Genomic DNA, 20,647 nt, shown 5'->3' with positions numbered 1-20,647 from the left:
AGCTGCAAATCCATTTATCCTTCGCTGAAATTTCCGCGTCTCATGGAGAGAGCACGTCATTGTTGCTTAGCAAAGACAGACGCCTCAGGAGAAAGACTCGCTTAGCGTTTTCCATGCGTTTTTAGGCACGATATGTGAACGGCCCCTAAGGCGCTCGCTCACTCAGCACGCGCTGAAGGCTCGTTGCAAAATGTCTAATGCATTTAACAGACCAGAAATATAAGATCCTAAAATAACCAACAGGTCTGGTGTTTGGGTTGGATTCCCTGTAAGCTATAATGTCTAAATGCTGCAGGGATAGTTTGCTGCGTGCATGTTTCTCCTTTTTTTCGTCTTTTCCCAGATAGTACTGACGCATATATCCCAGATATTCCCGCTGGTTTTTTTTTTTTTTTTTTTTTTAATCCCGCTGGTGTACCCTGTCATGTTGCAGATGCGACATACCGTTGTTTATTTATCCACCACTCTCTTGCCATCACCATTATAGCTTAAAGGGAATCCAAAGTGCACCCAAACACCAGACCTGTTGGTTATTGGAGGATCTTCTCATTTCTAGTCTGTTAAACGCATTGGCTATTTTGCAACGAGCCTTCAGCGTGTACTGAGTGAGCGAGCGCCTGCTGAGTAGCCTAACATAAACATATAAGATGGTGTTTTTTTCTTCTTCGGGAGTGTCAGGGGCGTTGCCTGTTACGTTGTTTGGGTTATTGGGCTACCTTGTTGAACGCATATCATTATATTTCTTTCTCTCTCTTTTTTTTTTTTTTTTCAAATATAATTAATTACTCCAACGAACCGTTCGGTATACATAATGCGTACCGCGTACCGAACCGAAAGCGTCGTACCGAACGGTTCAATACGAATACGCGTATCGTTACACCCCTAATATATATATATATATATATATATATATATATACACTCACCAGCCACTTTATTGGGTACACCTGTTCAATTGCTTGGTAACACATATTGGCAGCAACTCAATGCATTTAGGCATCTAGATGTGAAGACGACCTGCTGAAGTTCAAAGCGAGCATCAGAATGGGGAAGAAAGGGGATTTAAGTGACTTTGAACATGGAATGGTTGTTGGTGCAAGAGGGGTTGGTCTGATTGTTTCAAAAACTGCTGATCTTCCTGGATTTTCACGCAGAACTTTCTCTATAGTTTACAGAGATTGGTCCGAAAAAAGAAAATATCCAGTGAACGGCACATATTGGGTCAATGTGTTGGGTTATCTTAAAATGTGTTGGGTCATTTTTTTTTTTTTTTTTTCGTCGTTGGGTTATTTTTGGTTATAACCCAACTGTTGGGTTAAATATGTTTCCTGCTTCACTCCGGTTAAAATTTTTACGATCCAGTCAGCATTCAGCAGAGCACGGACATCAGTGGCAGCCTGTCTGATTATGAAAGGTAAGTAACTGTTAATATAATCATACGATGTATATAACCGTAATAACATTAAGTAATGTGTCTGATACGTTAATTATTTTTTTATACATTAAAAAAAGTTTTAATTCCCTTTAGTCCGTTTGTTTCCCCGAGAGAATCGGATTGATTGTAATGAATGCTATTCTTGTTTGCTTGCCAGCATTAATACATTAAAAGATTACCTGCAAAACATTTCATACAAGTATTACTTAAAGTTAATAAAAATGTCTGGTTAAATGTAAAAGTTGGATGAAATCATTAGATTTACGCTAGACCATTTATCAGATCGGACAAGTGAAAGAAGCTGAGCTCACACACATCCGTCATGCGACAGACAACAGACTATGAGAATCGTTTGAATTAACCTGCAATTTTCTGTTATATAAATTCAAAACCCAGATAAAAGAAAAGTGCGCAGTCGTGAGGCAATACACTCTTTCAGCAAAATTTATACCCGTGCCCCAAATTTACATAACGTTACTACTACAACAAACCTTTAAGAGGGGAGCGTAAAACAGAAGCCATTTTCGTCTTAGCACACCAGCACTAATTAATTGTACAGTAAAAGTGTTTTAATGGTTTATTCATATTGAATATTGTTATGCATCTATTAGAATACCCTATAATTACAGCGATTTTAGACGTGTTTTTTAAATGTGTTGTACTAAATGTGTTTATACTTATGTTTTAGACAATGGACTTTTTCGTGAAAGAAAAATTGCAACAATATAATTTCTGCCTGTTAATTGAAACATTTCAAGATAAGAAACCTATTTAAATTAATGATACATAAGTTTTCAATTTTACTTAGACCTATGACTTCCAAAAATTATGAAAAAAGACAAATGAGGTGAAATAAGTGTATTGTTGTATTCCGTCCAACAATGCTTCCTTTCAATTACAGTGTACTTGTGTTCCTCCATACAAGTCCAAATCAGTTAAAGGGTAAAGGGTGGTAAAATTTACTCACATAAGCCGCAAATATTGCCACAAATTTTCTGAAAGGAAGTGAAAACTGGTTTAGTCTGTCTCTTAGTGCAAATGATAGTAGATCCCCACAAAGACTGTAAAAATTAAACTGTAAGCTTAGTTTTTTTGTTGTTGTTGTTTTTAGCTTGTACTTTCTCTGTACTTTTGTCATTTAAAGGCCTTCGTGCAGAAATTGTCTTTAAACCCTTCCTGCCATCTGCACCATACCACACAAATGGAAAAATGGTGTGAACATCATACACAGAAATACACGGAAACGTCATTGACATTCAACCTGTAAGTAAAAGCAATACTTAAAATTACAGTGCCCTTTGTAGTCAAGTCACCTTTATTTATTTTGTATAAGACACACGTTGTACAATACAAATCATTCCAAGAATATATATATATATATATAAGACAAAATTTTAATTTTTGGGTGAATTATCACTTTAACCATTTTAAATTCACTATAGCTTTTAACTAATTTAAATTCACCCATTTGTAAAGTGAGTGTATCAATGAAATATCATCACAATGCATGTTAACTGAACTGTTTTTTTTTAAATTCTTTTAAGGTTGACACTAATTGGTGCTGTACATGAATCATGAGACAAGCATGTCCTGGTGCTTAGTGACAAGGAAAACTCATCCCAAGATTTTAAACGGGGAGGCGATGGAACAGAAGACGATACTACAAGCAGTCGATCTGTGTTTCAAACTTTTCTTTGTATATGACATCTAATACCTAAAGCCCTCTGCTCATATTTGAGAGTTTTTGGAACACACACTCTTTAATAGTTTCTTCTGCAGACTGTCTCCTCCTTAAAAACTTTGTATTTAGTAATCAGTAAAAAACTTTATTTTATTGATCATCAGTAGCTAGTATATTTTTTATTATTATTACTTAATTATATGGTTCTTTTTTGTTTTCATATGTTATGTTAATTTTATTTGAAAGTCGCAACATTTGCCAAGTGTGGTAACCCATATTCGGAATTGGTGCTCTGCATTTAACCCATCCAAGTGCACACACACAACAGTGAGAAGTGAACACACACCCAGAACAGTGAGCAGCTATAGATCCAACCATTAGGCCACAGCTGTGAACTGTATTTGCACATTTGTGTGTTTTGATATGAATGTGAATTGACACATTTGTTTGTACATCTTGAAAATGTCAGTTGTCTTTTTAAACATTCTTGTTCATTTAAATAAAATATTTTAAAATATATTTGTAAATGTGTTATTTGCATATTAAAATAAAATCAGTAATTTACAACAAAGTAGTTTCAAAATATGGTTGTATTAAGTAATTTTTAATAAAACACTGATGTATTATTTTTAACCAAACATTTTTTAGTGTGTGGACAAAAATGCCTTGTTGAGGTCAGAGGAAAATGGGTGGATTGGTTAGAGATGATAGAAAGGCAACAGTAATTCAAATAACCACTCTTTACAACTAAGGTATGCAGAATACCATCTCTGAATGCACAACACATCGAACTCTGAAACAGATGGGCTACAGCAACAGAAGACCACATTGGGTGCTGCTCCTGTCAGCTAAGAAAAGGAAACTGAGGCTATAATTAGGCTAAAATGGTTTCCCACTGCTTTGTGTTTGGTGAAGGTGTGTGTGTGTTCATTGCTGTGTGGGTGCACTTTGGATTGGATAATGCCACATCACATATTTGGCCACATGCCACATCATGTCATGTCACATCACTTTCAAATCACTCTCTGGCACACCAAAATTGGACAATAGAAGACTGGAAAAACGTTGCCTGATCTGATGAATCTCGATTTCTGCTGCGACATTCAGATGGTAGGGTCAGAATTTGAAGTAAAGTACAATGAAGCATGGATTCATCCTGCCTTGTCTCAATGGTTCAGGCTGCTGGTACTGTAATGGTATGGGGGATATTTTCTTGTCACAATTTGAGCCCCTTAGTACCAATTGAGCATTGTTTAAATGCCACAGCCTACCTGAGTATTGTTGTTGATGAATTTATGTGGTATTAAAAGTAGGGGGATACATCTGCCGGGTGATCTATGCCCTGTAGCAGAAATGAGTCGAAGAGACAAATTAAAGAGTCTATCAGAGCTGTGTGCATTGAAACATGAGCTGAATTCCTCAGGAAGTCATAAATCAGTTCTAGTGCCACAAGAACCAAGCAGATTACCAACCAACTTGTTCACACAACAGCTTTCAACATGAACACCACTAGAGCATTTATTCACAATTTCAATTCGAAGAAGAGATTGTCAAATTTGTTGTTCATAATTGAAATGCAACACTGGACATCACATGGAAACCCATGAGAGTACTGCACAAGTCCCATTGACTCCCCCATCCAGCAGAACCATACTGAAATTCCTAAGGGGGAAGGGCTTTAAACCTTTGTCTTCACAGAAAAGTCCCTTTGCCAGAGAATGGCAAAGAAACTGCTTTTTATACATTATATATGGACCAGAATGAACTCAAAAAGACTTCTAAATGAATTGTTCCATTGCTTAACTCCATATTCATTTACATGTAACCCACACATTTGACTATCATGTATAATCACTTATTGTGTATGTCTTTTGATAACTATAGGATACATAGTCATGTCTAGTATTGACATAATCGAATTTTCTTGCTTGATATTGTCCTGACAATCATTTATTTGTAAAATATATCATAATTGTGTTATAGGAATCATGTCCAAAATTAGATCCTGTGAGGCAAGAACCACATGCTTGGTAAGATAAACAAATGATTTATGACCCCAGACCCAAGACCATATCTGATTGGTCTAGGCAACATTTGAGGGGTGGCCCACAAGGAAGTTTAAATACGTTGGACCCCATGAAATTCTGCTTTTAGTCTGCTTTTAGTCTAGCATTGCTTGTGCTATCAGTCATGTGGGCTTTTAGTCTGCTTTTAGTTCCAGCCTTGCTCGTGCTATCAGTCATGCCTGCTCTTAGCTTGTAGCTTTGCTACCTAGCTTTAGCTTGTAGCATCTAGCCATGCGGTTAGTCGTCATTGTTCTTTGAGCGCGGTTCCAGCGTGCCTGCCTGCTGCTACTATGCCACAATGAGAAGGAACACAACCTAGTCTCGTCAAACTTTATTTCTTTTCTTTTCCGTTTGAGAGTTTCGTGTTCTGAGTTAAGTTTTGTAACGTCGAGTCTCCAACGCCTGACCTCGGATGCCCGTTCAACTTCAACCAGCGCACACGACTCTGCACTTTCAGCCAACGCCCAACAACCACGGGCTTCACTACTGAACTTCCAGCCAATCAGCGACACCGGGATACCCCTTTCAACAGGAGTCCCTTTCACAGGAAACTAAGGCAACGTATCCCCAGATATTTGTTGTGCTGGTGTATCTAATATAATTTTAGTCACATTGAGGAACTCAATGCAAGGGCTAATTACGTGATTGATGGTTCTTCATGTCTATGCAATTTAACGTATTGCTGTAAACTTGGGATTCCATATTTCCATTCTCTTAAACTCATCTTTCCTTAACTTTCGACCTTCCTACAACTTGTGTGAATGTGTGTGTGCGTGCGTTTATGTGTTAGATTAGTTTATATGTCTTAGATTTATCTAATAAAGCCTTATTCATATTGAAAAGAGAAGTATCTTGTGTTTTGTGCTTACAAGTTAATGTCTTAAACTGCCGATCTTGTTACTGTGCTAATTGATAGTGTTTCACTATAGTTTGGATATTAGTATCCAGCACAGATTTGATGTTAAACGGCTAGTTCACTGAATCGCAGGGCGTCTCCGTGACCAGCCGTGAAACAGTGATTCTGTTCAAATTCCCTTTAAAATCTTAAATTATTCCCTTTGAGCTAAATTGACCTGTTTCCCTTACAGCCCATAGTGGTAATTGTTAACATACATATATGTAGCGCCCCCTGCCCTCCTAGGTGTGTCCTGACCTAAGTTCTAATGGGTGGAGCACCGGGTTCCTTTTATTGGTGTCTCTCGACTATAATTTAAGCCCCCATCTCTGATACCACGTTTTAAAGAGAGTTATTAGTTTCCTAAATGACTAATCTGAAACACGTATCCAAAAGAAATAATTTATTTAACAAACAAAAAAAATATATAATAACAATAAGGAAAATACAATATATAATTATATTTATAGATATATATTAATAGGATGGTATGAATATCAGATATAAATGTTCAGATGATATATATTAACAATAACCACTAGGTAATTTCAATATGAATAAGTACAGGTATTAATATTCAATACTGATAAACCAGTAATACATGGATTAGAATGCTCAGAAAATCCCTTAGGGAAATATACCCAAGTTTACAAGACTCAATACCTTTGGTTTCTTATTTAGCACTAGATGTACACTCTTTGCAGAACAAACTGAGAATTATCAGTGAAAAATAAATCCACTTAATTCACTTACTACTTAGGGCACTTATATCACTAGTAATCCAAAGTAACACGTTTCAGCGTTTTATGAACTGTAACCGTAGACTTAATATACAAAAAAAACAATAGATAAAAGTGGGCCCACTCACACCATAAACACACTCAAACCAAACCCCGATGCAGGCCTGATTCGTTGCTTGGGTACGTAGTGGCCTTTAAAATGCAAAATGGCCTCTTCACTCTTCAGTGAGCTAAAATAAGACCAATAAGCAGTACCTGTAAGTCCATACGCGGCTCCGATTTTCGTCAACCGCGGCTCGCACCACCTCCGCTAACAGCCGTCGCTCCCTCGATGCCGGAGGAACACCCAACACTCCCGGTGGCTGGGCGTGCTATCCGGTTGCGGCTGTACAGTCCCTCGTTATCAGAGGACCTGTGAGCGCTTCCGGTGGCTCAACAGGGCTATCTGATCTCCTTTTACTCTTCCCACGTCGACTGTTTTACTCACAACAGCACGATGAATAGGATAAACTAAGTCTAAAATTACAATCTTTCTAACTGAAATCGCTGTATATTCACACAGGCCTCAACGTCTTTCACTCGAAAACGAATCAAAATAAAACAGGCAAACACATTTCCTGTGTTCAATCAGACACTTAACTAACAAAAGACGTATCTAAAGAAATATGAAGACTTAACTCAAGTTTTTTTTTGGGTTATTAAACGGGTAGATTTCGATTAGAACCAACCTTTTTGCGCACCTATTCTCATATCGCCTCTCCTCTCGTCTTTTTTTCTCCCGACCTCCGGATAAACCAATCACATGAGACTCACGTATATTGGAGGTGGGTATTAACTAATAAACATCCAATCAAACAGGAATCGATCTAACCTGATAGCGAAATCCACGTTTTTGTTCAAGTACATATCAACCAACCCTTAAAGTTTTACTCATTCCCTTAAAGGGGAAACTCACTTTTACAAGCTCTTTGTAGAAGATGCATAGTAAAACATTTAAAAGGACTAATCTTAACAGAATATGGTTATGTTGACATCATTCACTAATAACCTATATGGCTATTATAAATTGGACATTATACATGCACACTTTACATTAAAACTGTTTTATATTCATATAACCCTCCCTGATAAGGGGGTTACACCCTCCCCCTTCTAATTTCTCATGCCCTCATGAGACTAGACATTTTTAGGACTGAATTACTGTTCGGACAGTAGGGCAGGGGTTTGTAGGAACACACTGGGGGCACTGGGCCATTGGGTGGCACCATACAGTGTGGCAGACCTTCTTTGTCTTGGACAGCTCTTCAATGTGAACGACCATCCCTCGATGGACCAAAGTTAATGGCCTATCCGCTGGATGTCCTAGTTCATCATAACACAGCTTAATCACTGGTCTTACTTCTCTCCGGGATTTACGACACACCGGTGGTACTGGTTCATCAGGGGGTACATTCATTGTGTCCTCTTCTCCCCCTTCTAAACTCTGAGCATTCTCAACTTCAGGAAACAGATTTAGGATCTCTTGGGGTTCATTTTCTGGTGGATCCTCTCTCCCTGCACAATCCTGATTTAGCTCTGGTACAACTACAGGAGGTTCAGTTACAGGTTCCAAGTCACGTTGAGGTGATATCGGCCTTTGGTAGCTGATCCTTGCTGGGCTGTAATAGCAGCGATCATCATCCTCACTCTCCGAAGATTCTTGGCTGTCACAGACGATCTGATTAACGTTATCTTCGTTCTGCTTTCTTTGTCTTCTTTTAACCATTTGTGCTCTTGTTACAGGTGGCTGTACCAGTTGGTTCAAGTCCCCAGGCTTAGAGAACCTCACCTTGTCCCCAATGGGTAACAGGTGGTCTCTGTGAAGGGTCCTTATTCCACCCATTCCTCTCTCTGGCTCCAGTTTATAGACTGGTAAGTCTTTAAACTTCTCAATGACCACATAGGGTAACGAGTTCCAGCGGTTTTGAAGTTTATGCTTTCCTGTGCAGGCAAGATTTCTGATGAGGACTCGGTCTCCCCTTTCCAAGGTTTGTGGTTTCACTCTTTGATCATAAAGCCTCTTGTTTCGTTGATGAACCTTCAGGGAAGTCTCAGCCGCTAACTGATATGCCTGCTGAAGATCTTTCTTCATTCTCTCTACGTACTGCAAATGATTGACTCCTTTCGGATTACTAGGGGAGGTACCGAAACACACATCGATGGGCAGTCGAGCCTCTCGCCCGAAGAGAAGACGATAAGGAGAATAGCCCGTTGCCTCATTTTTTGTACAATTATAAGCATGTACAAGCTGAGGGATGTATTGACTCCACTTACTCTTATTAGCCGGATCCAGAGTACCGAGCATGGAGAGTAAGGTACGGTTAAAGCGTTCTGGTTGAGGATCACCTTGGGGGTGATAGGGTGTCGTCCTCGATTTTCGGATTCCAAGCATTCCCAAAAGTTCTCTTATCAGTCGGCATTCAAAATCACGTCCCTGATCGGAGTGAATGCGTGACGGCAGTCCATAGTGTACAAAGAATTTTTCCACCAGGACTTTGGCCACAGTGACTGCTCGCTGGTCTTTGGTAGGGAATGCCTGTGCGTATCGAGTGAAATGATCAGTTATTACTAGTATATTGGCAATACCCTTGGTGTCTGGCTCCAGAGACAAGAAATCGATGCATACCAAGTCTAGTGGACCAGTACTGGTAATGTGGCTCAGGGGAGCAGACTTTTGAGGTAATGTCTTTCTGGTAATACAAGAACCACAAGTCTTTATGTACTGCTCAATGTCAAGAGCCATGCGGGGCCAGTAAAATCGATCTCTTATTAGCTCCGTCGTCCGATCCACCCCAAGGTGACCAGAATCATCATGTAGAGAGTGCAGGACGGTCTGGTGATATTTGGCCGGCAGAACCAGCTGAACTCTCTCTTTTCCACAGGGGCTTTGGGAAACTCTGTATAGCAACTGATTTCGAATGACCAGTTTTGGGCCTTGACGTTGTAGAAGATTAAGCCCTGGATCAGAGCTCTTCTGAGGGGTAAGCACTTTGCCAACTTCAATGTCATGTTTCACCACTCCGATAATGGGGTCCTTTTCTTGTGACATCTTCAGGTCTTCATGGGACAACTGCTCCATATGACACATTTCAAGTGAAATCGGGCAAGAGTAAGCAGTAGGTATGCTATCAGGTGAAACTCCTAAATGGTCCACAATCCTGACGGATTCGTCATTCCCAGAAGAACTGGCCAACTGGCAGATTGCTTTGACCCCAGACTGTGGAATTTCAGTCCAAGAGGCAGACACAGCAGGGTTGGTAGGATATCGGGATAGCACATCCGCGTCAGTGTTATGTTTTCCAGGCTTGTATTGCAGGCTGAAGTTGTAGGCAGCTAGGGCGGCTAACCAGCGATGTCCTGTTGCATTCAGCTTCGCACTAGTCAGTACGTAGGTAAGTGGATTGTTATCGGTTCTAACAACAAATTGAGCTCCATATAGGTAGTCGTGAAACTTATCGACAACAGCCCACTTCAATGCTAGGAATTCTAACTGGTGAATGTGGTAACGCTGCTCCGAAGTACTCAACTTTCTGCTAGCAAAGGCGACGGGTCGAAGTCCCTCAGGATGCTCCTGGTTCAAAACAGCACCAAGGCCACTCAGACTAGCATCAACGTGGAGTACATAAGGCAGGGAGTTATCAGCGAAGGCCAGTACTGGTGCATTGGTTAGGCAGTGTATAATGGCTTTGAAGGCTTCTCCACAGGACTTGTCCCATCGTGCTCCAAAGGGGTCAGTCTCCTTGTAGTAGTTCTTTCCATTCCTCTTTCCTGATCCTTTTACAGGTGGGTAGCCTTGCGTGAGCTCCGTCAAAGGTCTTACTACTGAGGAGTACCCCTTAATGAAACGGCGATAGAAACCGCAAAATCCTAGGAAAGACCGTAGGGATTTCAGGTCTGTAGGTTCTTTCCACTGAGTTACGGCTGACACTTTCTCTGGATCTGGAGCTATTCCTGCAGCTGAAACAATATGCCCCACATATTTGACCTGTTGCTGACAAAACTGACACTTGTCGATAGAGACTTTTAACCCCCATTCTTCCAGGCGATCCAGAACTTTCATTAGTCGCTCCTCGTGTTCTTCGAGTGTTCTGCCGAAGACTATAAGGTCATCAAGGTAGACGATTACCTGTAGGAGGTGCATGTCACCTACCACCCTCTCCATTAGCCTCTGAAATGTCGCTGGGGCCCCAGTGATACCTTGTGGCATTCGTTGAAATTGGTAGAACCCCAGTGGACATATAAAGGCCGTCTTTTCTCGGTCCTCAGCGGACATAGCTATTTGATAATAGCCGCTTCGCAGGTCTAGGACTGAAAACCATCGGCTACCAGTCAAACAGTCTAAAGCATCATCAATCCTGGGAGTGACGTATTGGTCGGGTATAGTGCGGCTGTTTAAGGTACGATAATCGATGCACATCCGTACAGCACCATTTTTTTTCCGAGCTATCACAATCGGTGATGCATACGGACTTCGGGACTCTTGGATGATGCCTGCTGCTAAAAGATCTTTAAGGTGGCGTCTTACGTCATCAATGTCGGCTGGGGCAATGCGGCGTGAACGTTCTCGGAAGGGGCGAGGATCACTCAGTCTAATCTGGTGTGTGACATCTTTGGCTAAGCCTACATCCCATTCCTCAGTGGAGAACACATTACTCCGCTCCGCCAACTTCAAACGTAATCTCTTTTCCCAGCCAGCGGGTATTGGGGCCTCCCCAAAGTTGAATAACTCCGGATTAAGGGGTCCTTTGGATTCTGGAATGTCATGAGCCACTGTAACGGTGTCTGTAGGGAATACATGGGCAACTACAGTACCCACTGGAATTGAGAGATCTTTGCTTGTCTCATTGTGAATCAAGACTCTGAAGTTATTCACATCCACAGCTGATGAAGGCATTACTACAGGGGAAACAAACAGTCCTGAAGGAAGTGGATCTACAGGGGAGGCTTCAATGAGGAAGATATCTTTCCTCAAGGGTTTGTCAGACTCAACTTTGCATAGGGCATACCGCTCCCCTCGTGATGGGACTTTGAAAGTTCCAGGGCCCTCCCATATGACTTTGCCTTCGGGTCGATCTGCCGCAGAAGTTTGTCCACTTTGTGGTAAAATACGGACTGGGGGTGTCTGAATTCTCAGCGAATGGGCACTGTTTTTTCCACTAGTAGCCCCATTATATGCTGTCAGTCGTTGAAAGAAGCTGGCATTGGTTCCAATGATTACTGGGAATTGTGTCGGTCCTTGGGGGTCTGGGCAGACCAATGCAAGGATGGATATGGTCTCTTCAGCACCAGTGAGAGTTTCAGGGAAGGTAACATCTATGACAATGTATCCTTTGTAAGGATAACTGCATGAGCTGAGACCCCAAATGGATAATCCAGCAAGGGGATGGATGGGTACATCAGGTAGGTGTCGGGAATACCAGGAGTCAAAAACAATGGTCACTTGAGACCCGCTGTCCCACAAAGCATGACACGGATGGCCACCTATCTTTACCTCCACGGTCGAGGCTGGTCCAACTAGTCCCTTGGGCAGACCATTGGGCTCACTGCTGTGCACATGGCTGTTTTTAGAAAAACAGGCTTGCTCTCCAGATGGGTTGCTGTTGGTTGTATCACTCCTCATTCCTTTTGCTTTCCGTAAAGAATGGATTAATTTAGTGATTACCTGGGTGGCATTTTCGGGAGCTTGACACTTTGTGGAGATGTGTCCGTCTTCTCCACACCGGTAGCAAAAGTAATCTTCCATGTTCCTTGAGGGCTTGGATCGCTGCTGGACTGAAGCATGCGGTTGGTGTAACTGGGCATGACTAGCTGAACTACTTGAACTGACACTCATTACTGCTAGCTGTTGTTGCAGCTGAAGTACTTGCTTTCTCAAAGACTGAACTTCAGAATCCTTTGTTACTCCTTTGTGATCGGAGGGGCTTGTTTTACATAGGTTGGCTCTAGATTCTAACATCATAGAGGATGCTGGTAGGCTATTCAAGCGGTCACTTTCGAGCTGAGTCCTCAGTTCTTGAATTTCTGCTTTAAGTTCTCGCACAAAAGCGGGACAGTTATTCCCCTCGTCCTGCAAGTGTATGGACTTTGCTGTAGCAGTAAACTTGCGTCTAGTGACTTCAATTTCTTCAGCCTCCCTAATCTCATTCAACAGGCTCAGAAAAGTTGGTGGGTGTTCTTTTCTCTCCCTTAACCTCAATTGCAAAAGCATCATATCAGATTCGACGGCTCCACGAATCAGTTGTTCCACTCTTGCCTTGTCAACATTGGTGGGAGACAGTCCACCTCTTTGCACAACTTTTGTCAGTGATTTTTCAACTCTTCTCAGGAAATCAGAAAGTGTCTCACCTGGACGCTGTCGAAGAAGCCGAAAAGCGAAATACAAATCCTCTCCGGACTCTGAGGAGCCAAAAGTACTTTCCAGAGCTTCAAGGTACTGCTGCGAGCTGGCATCAGGACTGGACATACGGACAGCTTTAATGATTTCTAGGGCTGGTCCCTTTAAGCTTTCCACAATTCGTCTCCGTTTCTCTTTCTCGGAGCATTCACATTCAGTTATCATCATCTTAGCTTGCTCCATCCAGTGCTCCATGGTTTCTTCTCCCGTGGGGGTCGGAACAATACCAGAGAAAGTACGTAAACGACGGTAAGCATTGCTATCACTTGGAGGTCTTATGGTTTTCTCTAGGATCTCCCCCACTGCACGAATGATTGACTCAGGGGAACTGGGACTTGCACTCAGAGGAGGAAATAGTGCTTGTAGATCTGTCATAGACTTCCCTTCATCCCGCAGAAACTGGGAGAGCTTGTCAGCAAATCCTGAGGGAACAGTACCTGTTGGGTTTTTTCCAACGCCCGTAGTTATCCTCCAGGTCTCATCATCGGTCGGCTTTAGTTCCATAGGACAGCGTGTGGGGTCTACAGACTCTCTGCATTCACACAGCACAAGTAGGGTATCTGGAGAGGCTCCAAATCTTGTGTCTCGAACGCGCACTCTTCCAAAAGCTTTCACACTCTCGGCTACTTCTTCAATGCGTGCAATCTCAGTTGATCTGGGTACACTTGTTAGCATCAAGGAGTGAGCAAGGTCAATCCCAGCCTCTCTGCACCAGTCAGCAAGTTCACTTTGAGGAGAAGGGTTACTTCTGCGAGACATATTTTCAACAAGAAGTTATTAAATGCACCAAATATCTGTTTTCTTCTCAGGGATCAAGGAGAATTGACACGTGTTTATTTCTCTCTTCTGAAAGGTACCAGGGAGGGAATGAAAAATCCCGGACGAGCCCCCACTTTATGTAGCGCCCCCTGCCCTCCTAGGTGTGTCCTGACCTAAGTTCTAATGGGTGGAGCACCGGGTTCCTTTTATTGGTGTCTCTCGACTATAATTTAAGCCCCCATCTCTGATACCACGTTTTAAAGAGAGTTATTAGTTTCCTAAATGACTAATCTGAAACACGTATCCAAAAGAAATAATTTATTTAACAAACAAAAAAAATATATAATAACAATAAGGAAAATACAATATATAATTATATTTATAGATATATATTAATAGGATGGTATGAATATCAGATATAAATGTTCAGATGATATATATTAACAATAACCACTAGGTAATTTCAATATGAATAAGTACAGGTATTAATATTCAATACTGATAAACCAGTAATACATGGATTAGAATGCTCAGAAAATCCCTTAGGGAAATATACCCAAGTTTACAAGACTCAATACCTTTGGTTTCTTATTTAGCACTAGATGTACACTCTTTGCAGAACAAACTGAGAATTATCAGTGAAAAATAAATCCACTTAATTCACTTACTACTTAGGGCACTTATATCACTAGTAATCCAAAGTAACACGTTTCAGCGTTTTATGAACTGTAACCGTAGACTTAATATACAAAAAAAACAATAGATAAAAGTGGGCCCACTCACACCATAAACACACTCAAACCAAACCCCGATGCAGGCCTGATTCGTTGCTTGGGTACGTAGTGGCCTTTAAAATGCAAAATGGCCTCTTCACTCTTCAGTGAGCTAAAATAAGACCAATAAGCAGTACCTGTAAGTCCATACGCGGCTCCGATTTTCGTCAACCGCGGCTCGCACCACCTCCGCTAACAGCCGTCGCTCCCTCGATGCCGGAGGAACACCCAACACTCCCGGTGGCTGGGCGTGCTATCCGGTTGCGGCTGTACAGTCCCTCGTTATCAGAGGACCTGTGAGCGCTTCCGGTGGCTCAACAGGGCTATCTGATCTCCTTTTACTCTTCCCACGTCGACTGTTTTACTCACAACAGCACGATGAATAGGATAAACTAAGTCTAAAATTACAATCTTTCTAACTGAAATCGCTGTATATTCACACAGGCCTCAACGTCTTTCACTCGAAAACGAATCAAAATAAAACAGGCAAACACATTTCCTGTGTTCAATCAGACACTTAACTAACAAAAGACGTATCTAAAGAAATATGAAGACTTAACTCAAGTTTTTTTTTGGGTTATTAAACGGGTAGATTTCGATTAGAACCAACCTTTTTGCGCACCTATTCTCATATCGCCTCTCCTCTCGTCTTTTTTTCTCCCGACCTCCGGATAAACCAATCACATGAGACTCACGTATATTGGAGGTGGGTATTAACTAATAAACATCCAATCAAACAGGAATCGATCTAACCTGATAGCGAAATCCACGTTTTTGTTCAAGTACATATCAACCAACCCTTAAAGTTTTACTCATTCCCTTAAAGGGGAAACTCACTTTTACAAGCTCTTTGTAGAAGATGCATAGTAAAACATTTAAAAGGACTAATCTTAACAGAATATGGTTATGTTGACATCATTCACTAATAACCTATATGGCTATTATAAATTGGACATTATACATGCACACTTTACATTAAAACTGTTTTATATTCATATAACCCTCCCTGATAAGGGGGTTACATATATATATAGACAAAAGCCCTTATTTTAAGGTCCAGTTCTCAATATTAACAAACCATTAACTATGACTTTTACCTCAATAAACTCCTAATTTGTTGCTTTTTAATAGTCACGTTGTAACGATATAACGTTTGTAATCATTGGGAAGAAGGAGGCGGGAACCGGCGCACAATCAAAATGAACTTTAATGACAAAAATAAACACAAAACAGCGCACCAGCCCCTCACGGACGACTGGTGCTCACAAAATAAAAAGCAAACATAAAATAATGTCCCAGGCCTGGTCCTCTCTCGTCTTTCACTATAGTCGCTCCAGTTTTATATCCTTCCATCTCCTACGTGAGACTCGATACTGGCGGTGGGGCGCAGGTGCAGCTCATCTCCAATCACTACACCTGGCCTCACTCCTCGTTCCCACACCTCTCAGCCCCGCCCCACTCGCCACACACGTCAAGTCACCTTTATTTATATAGCGCTTTAAACAAAAAAGATTTTGTGAAAGCAACTGCACAACATTAATTATGAAAACAGTGTGTCAATAATGCAAAAAGACAGGCAGGTCATGACTAAATTCAGTGATGTCATCATTCATCTCAGTTCAGTTTAAATAGTATCTGTGCAAAAATTTGCAATTAAGTCAACGATATCGCTGTAGATGAAGTGACCCCAACTAAGCAAGCCAGAGGCGACAGCGGCAAGGAACCGAAACTTCATCGGTGACAGAATGAAGAAAAAAACCTTGGGAGAAACCAGGCTCAGTTGGGGGGCCAGTTCTCCTCTGACCAGACGAAACCAGTAGTTCAATTCCAGGCTGCAGCAAAGTCAGATTGTGCAGAAGAATCATCTGTTTCCTGTGGTCTTGTCCTGGTGGTCCTCTGAGACAAGGTCTTTACAGGGGATCTGTATCTGGGACTCTAGTTGTCCTGGTCTCCGCTGTCTTTCAGGGATGTAGAGGTCCTTTCTAGGTGCTGATCCACCATCTGGTCTGGATACGTACTGGATCCGGGTGACTGCAGTGACCCTCTGATCTGGACACAGACTTGATCTGGTGGCTTCGGTGACCTCGGAATAAGAGAAACAGACTAATATTAGCGTAGATGCCATTCTTCTAATGATGTAGAACCTAAGGCTGCATTACCTAATTAATGCAGCCTAAAAATGCTTCAATGGATTTGAATATTAGAAGCATATTAGTATGTTATGTGTAAGCCAGGTTAAAGAGATGGGTCTTTAATCTATATTTAAACTGCAAGAGTGTGTCTGCCTCCCGAACAATGTTAGGTAATAGTTAGTAAGTTTAAGGTTAAAGATAGTTGTAATATGGTCATGCTGAATATCTGCTTTATAAATACCAATAAACAGTCAATATGTTAATAATGTGCATGCTATAAGCAACTAGTTAAAAGTGAGAATTGGTCCCTGTGTTTTTACTATTTTACATGTTACCAAAAAATATTGGTCGTTTCACCCTTTTCAGCATTTATAGTGCATTTCGTCATTAATGTTTCATTTATTCTATTTATTTAGCAGCACATTTATCTCTGCCCTCCCCTGCCTCTGCTGATCAGCGCTGTTGTTTTCTGGAGCACTGTGTTCTCCCCTTGGGTTATCCTTGGCATTCAGCAGTGCAAATGAGAACACTGAGATCATTAACTATTCATTTCGAACAAAGGTTTAATTGTTCTAAATGGAAATGTCTGTTTTGAAACTGAAAAAATACGCTCATTATGTAATTACGTTTACTGCTGTCAAAGCAGTCATGCAATGTTAAATAAATGATAGCCTTATGAAGAAAGTGGGTATGACAGAATATTGAGTGCATGAAGAACAGGCAAGTTTCAAGCTTAAAATGTGCAGGTGATGATTTATCTCCGACGGGATAACACTGTTATAAATAGCTTTCAGTTCATCTTATCCACAGTAACCATCAAAGGAAGCAGGGGTGGTGTCTTTATGGCATCTCTGTAACAGATGTTTGATTAGGTTTGCATAGTTCGTGTTAAACTCCACGTTATTAATTATATTAATGAATCCAGTGGTGCAGGGCTGGAACTGTGGTGCTGTTGGCAGAAGTTTTAGTTGGGTCATAAAAAAAAAAAAAAAAAAAAAATAGCCATAGTGCTCAGATTTCCTGCACTTTATCTGCCATTGTATCCCCTAAACAAGGCAAATTAACCCCAAGTTGCTCCAAAATTGGTTCAAGATGTAACAAAATCCTAAAGATCACACCTGAAGTCCTTGCTGTTCTGTGTTTGCCATTAAAATCAGACTTTAAAATCCCTTTCAGTGTATTTAATTGCTGCCCTCATATTAATGTTTTAAAACAAGGAAATATATATATATTTTTCATCAGTTAAGAGATTTTGAAAGAGTTACACATCTGTCCACTAAATTGGAAGATATATAGGAGGTAATTGCAAAAAAAATTAATAATAATTCTGCTGATAAATTATGGTCAAAACTGCTTTGGTTGCAGACTTAAAAGTTAAAACATGGATTCTGGTGAATGTATAATTTATATAATGATAATTTGCAAACCGTTTTACACTTTTGAAAATGGTAATAACATCAAATCTAGAATAACAAATATATATGTCACACTACACTGCCGGAAGGAACACAGAGCCGAGGATAATCAAAATAGTCTTTATTAATCCAACACAGGAGTAAATCCAAACAGGGAGAACAGGAGGAAGACACACGTATGGAACTGGTAGACCCAACAACACTGAACTGAAAGGACAATGCTTATAAAGACAGGCTAACGAAGGAGCTACGGAGACAGACCTAGGAACTAATCAAGGAGAGACAGAAACTGGTTCACAGGGGAGAAAACACAAACAGACAAGTCCATAGTACTGACAATATAGCAGTGTTGCTCACAAACACAAAACACTAAAACGCAATACTAAATTAATATGTTATTAACATCCATAAATAAAATCCAACATAAAAACACTCCATACTCCAAAAAAAAAAAAAAAAAAAAAAAAAAGATTTTAGTTGTTTGCTCAGTTTACTTATATAAAATAAGCTAAAACAACATTAATCTTTAGATTTTTATTCAGTTGTCATTTGCACTCAATTTGATTATATTAAATGAAATTACAATTGTAAAATGTTAACTTAAACCACTAAGTTGGGCCAACATGAATCACTTACTTTGCATTGACTGAAACTTACTTTGCACTGGCTAAAACTGCTTTGCATAGGGATAGAACGGGAGAATAAATGCTGAAATGAAGTGCTGCTTAATGTGCTTTTGGTAAAGGGAAAGACATATTAAAGTTTGTTGTTTAGTTATTTTTGACAATTAAAGGAGTTTACGTTTATGTTGATTTTTGAGGTTACCATTATGGTGAAGTATAGACTTTGTGGTTAGGCTATAGGCTACATGAGCTGTAGTTGTGCTAATATCATGAGAAAGTTTTTACTTGATCATTACTTGCGTGCTACAATAATCTTACTTAGCATGTGAATAAGTGTTGTGATGGCTGTTACATTTTCATAAGAATAAATATAAGAATTAAAAGAAAACATTTGATCAATTCGGGGGCCAGCATGTGATTTACGAGGTCTATATTTCTACTCTTAACAATCAAACGATCGCAGAACATTTATGTGCGTGTATGACAGCTGTTGACAACCTAAGCACAAGCTCTACTCTTCACCACTATGGCAAACAAAAATAAAAAATAAAAAAACATAATTTTATGTTGTTTGAACTCTTTTAAATGTTCAAAATAACTAAACATTAAAAACTTAAACTCTATAAGGTCTTTCCATTTTCATAAAAATGCTGAAAACTCACGCAACTCTGCACAAAGGCCCCAGCCTGTACAGCAACAACACTGGTTGGATCAACAATTATGTTATGAGTGAATTATGTTCAGGGAACATTCACAGAATTTGTCAAATGAAATTGGAGTGATCTCATTTAAATTAGCATGAATTTTACTCATCAGTACATTTAACTTAATTTTAGTTTAAAGGGATAGTTCACTCTCAAATTAAATTTGGTATGTTTTAGCTTACCTCAAGGACATCCAAGATGTAGATTTCTCTGTTTCCTCAGTATTTCCCATTTTGATATTTTTAGGTCCAACCGTTCTTGTCTGTGACTCACATAATGGATGTCTATGGTCACCACCTCAAAGAGCATGCACAGAGGAGTCCAAATTAAACAATTCCCCATCGTAAGTACACATTGATGACTTAAGACACGAAACGAGCGGTTTGTGTAAGAAAACGAACAGTATTTATATCGTTTTTACCTCTTGTACACAACCACATCCAACTGATCTGAGAGTGCGAGTGCTTCCCGATGTGACGTGCGCGCGCGCTCTGGCTTAATCTGCGCAAGTGCGGAAAGCGCCGGAAGTGATCTCTCGCACGTGAACGTCACTCATTGTTTACTGTTTACCACACGATACACCGCCAATCTGCACTGTCTAAAATATAATACAGTAATTGTTATTAATTAATTTGTATATAATTCACCCTATAATCGTTGCATTTATAATAAAAAAAAAACAACACATTACTCACTCTATTGACAGCATGCCATTGGGTCCCTCTGGCATTGGACGTCGCCTCCAGTTTATACGGGGCAAACTAAACACAACATGCAAAACGCTGGGTCTCAACAGCGGAGAAAACTAAGGATCTTCAGTCAGGCAGGTGTGTGATGCAATACTGTCAATGTCCTCGTCGTCGTCTTGTTGTTGTTCCATTCGTGACCACATATGCTCTCCACTTCTGTTGACATCTCCTACTAAAACACCACCAATTTTGAAGAGATCTCTGTCTCTCTGAAGCTTGAAGGCGTGCTGCTGCAGCTGATCG

Source organism: Carassius gibelio, chromosome B17, assembly GCF_023724105.1.
Source record: "Carassius gibelio isolate Cgi1373 ecotype wild population from Czech Republic chromosome B17, carGib1.2-hapl.c, whole genome shotgun sequence".
Classification (NCBI taxonomy): Eukaryota; Metazoa; Chordata; class Actinopteri; order Cypriniformes; family Cyprinidae; genus Carassius; species Carassius gibelio.
This window is presented reverse-complemented; position numbering follows the sequence as displayed.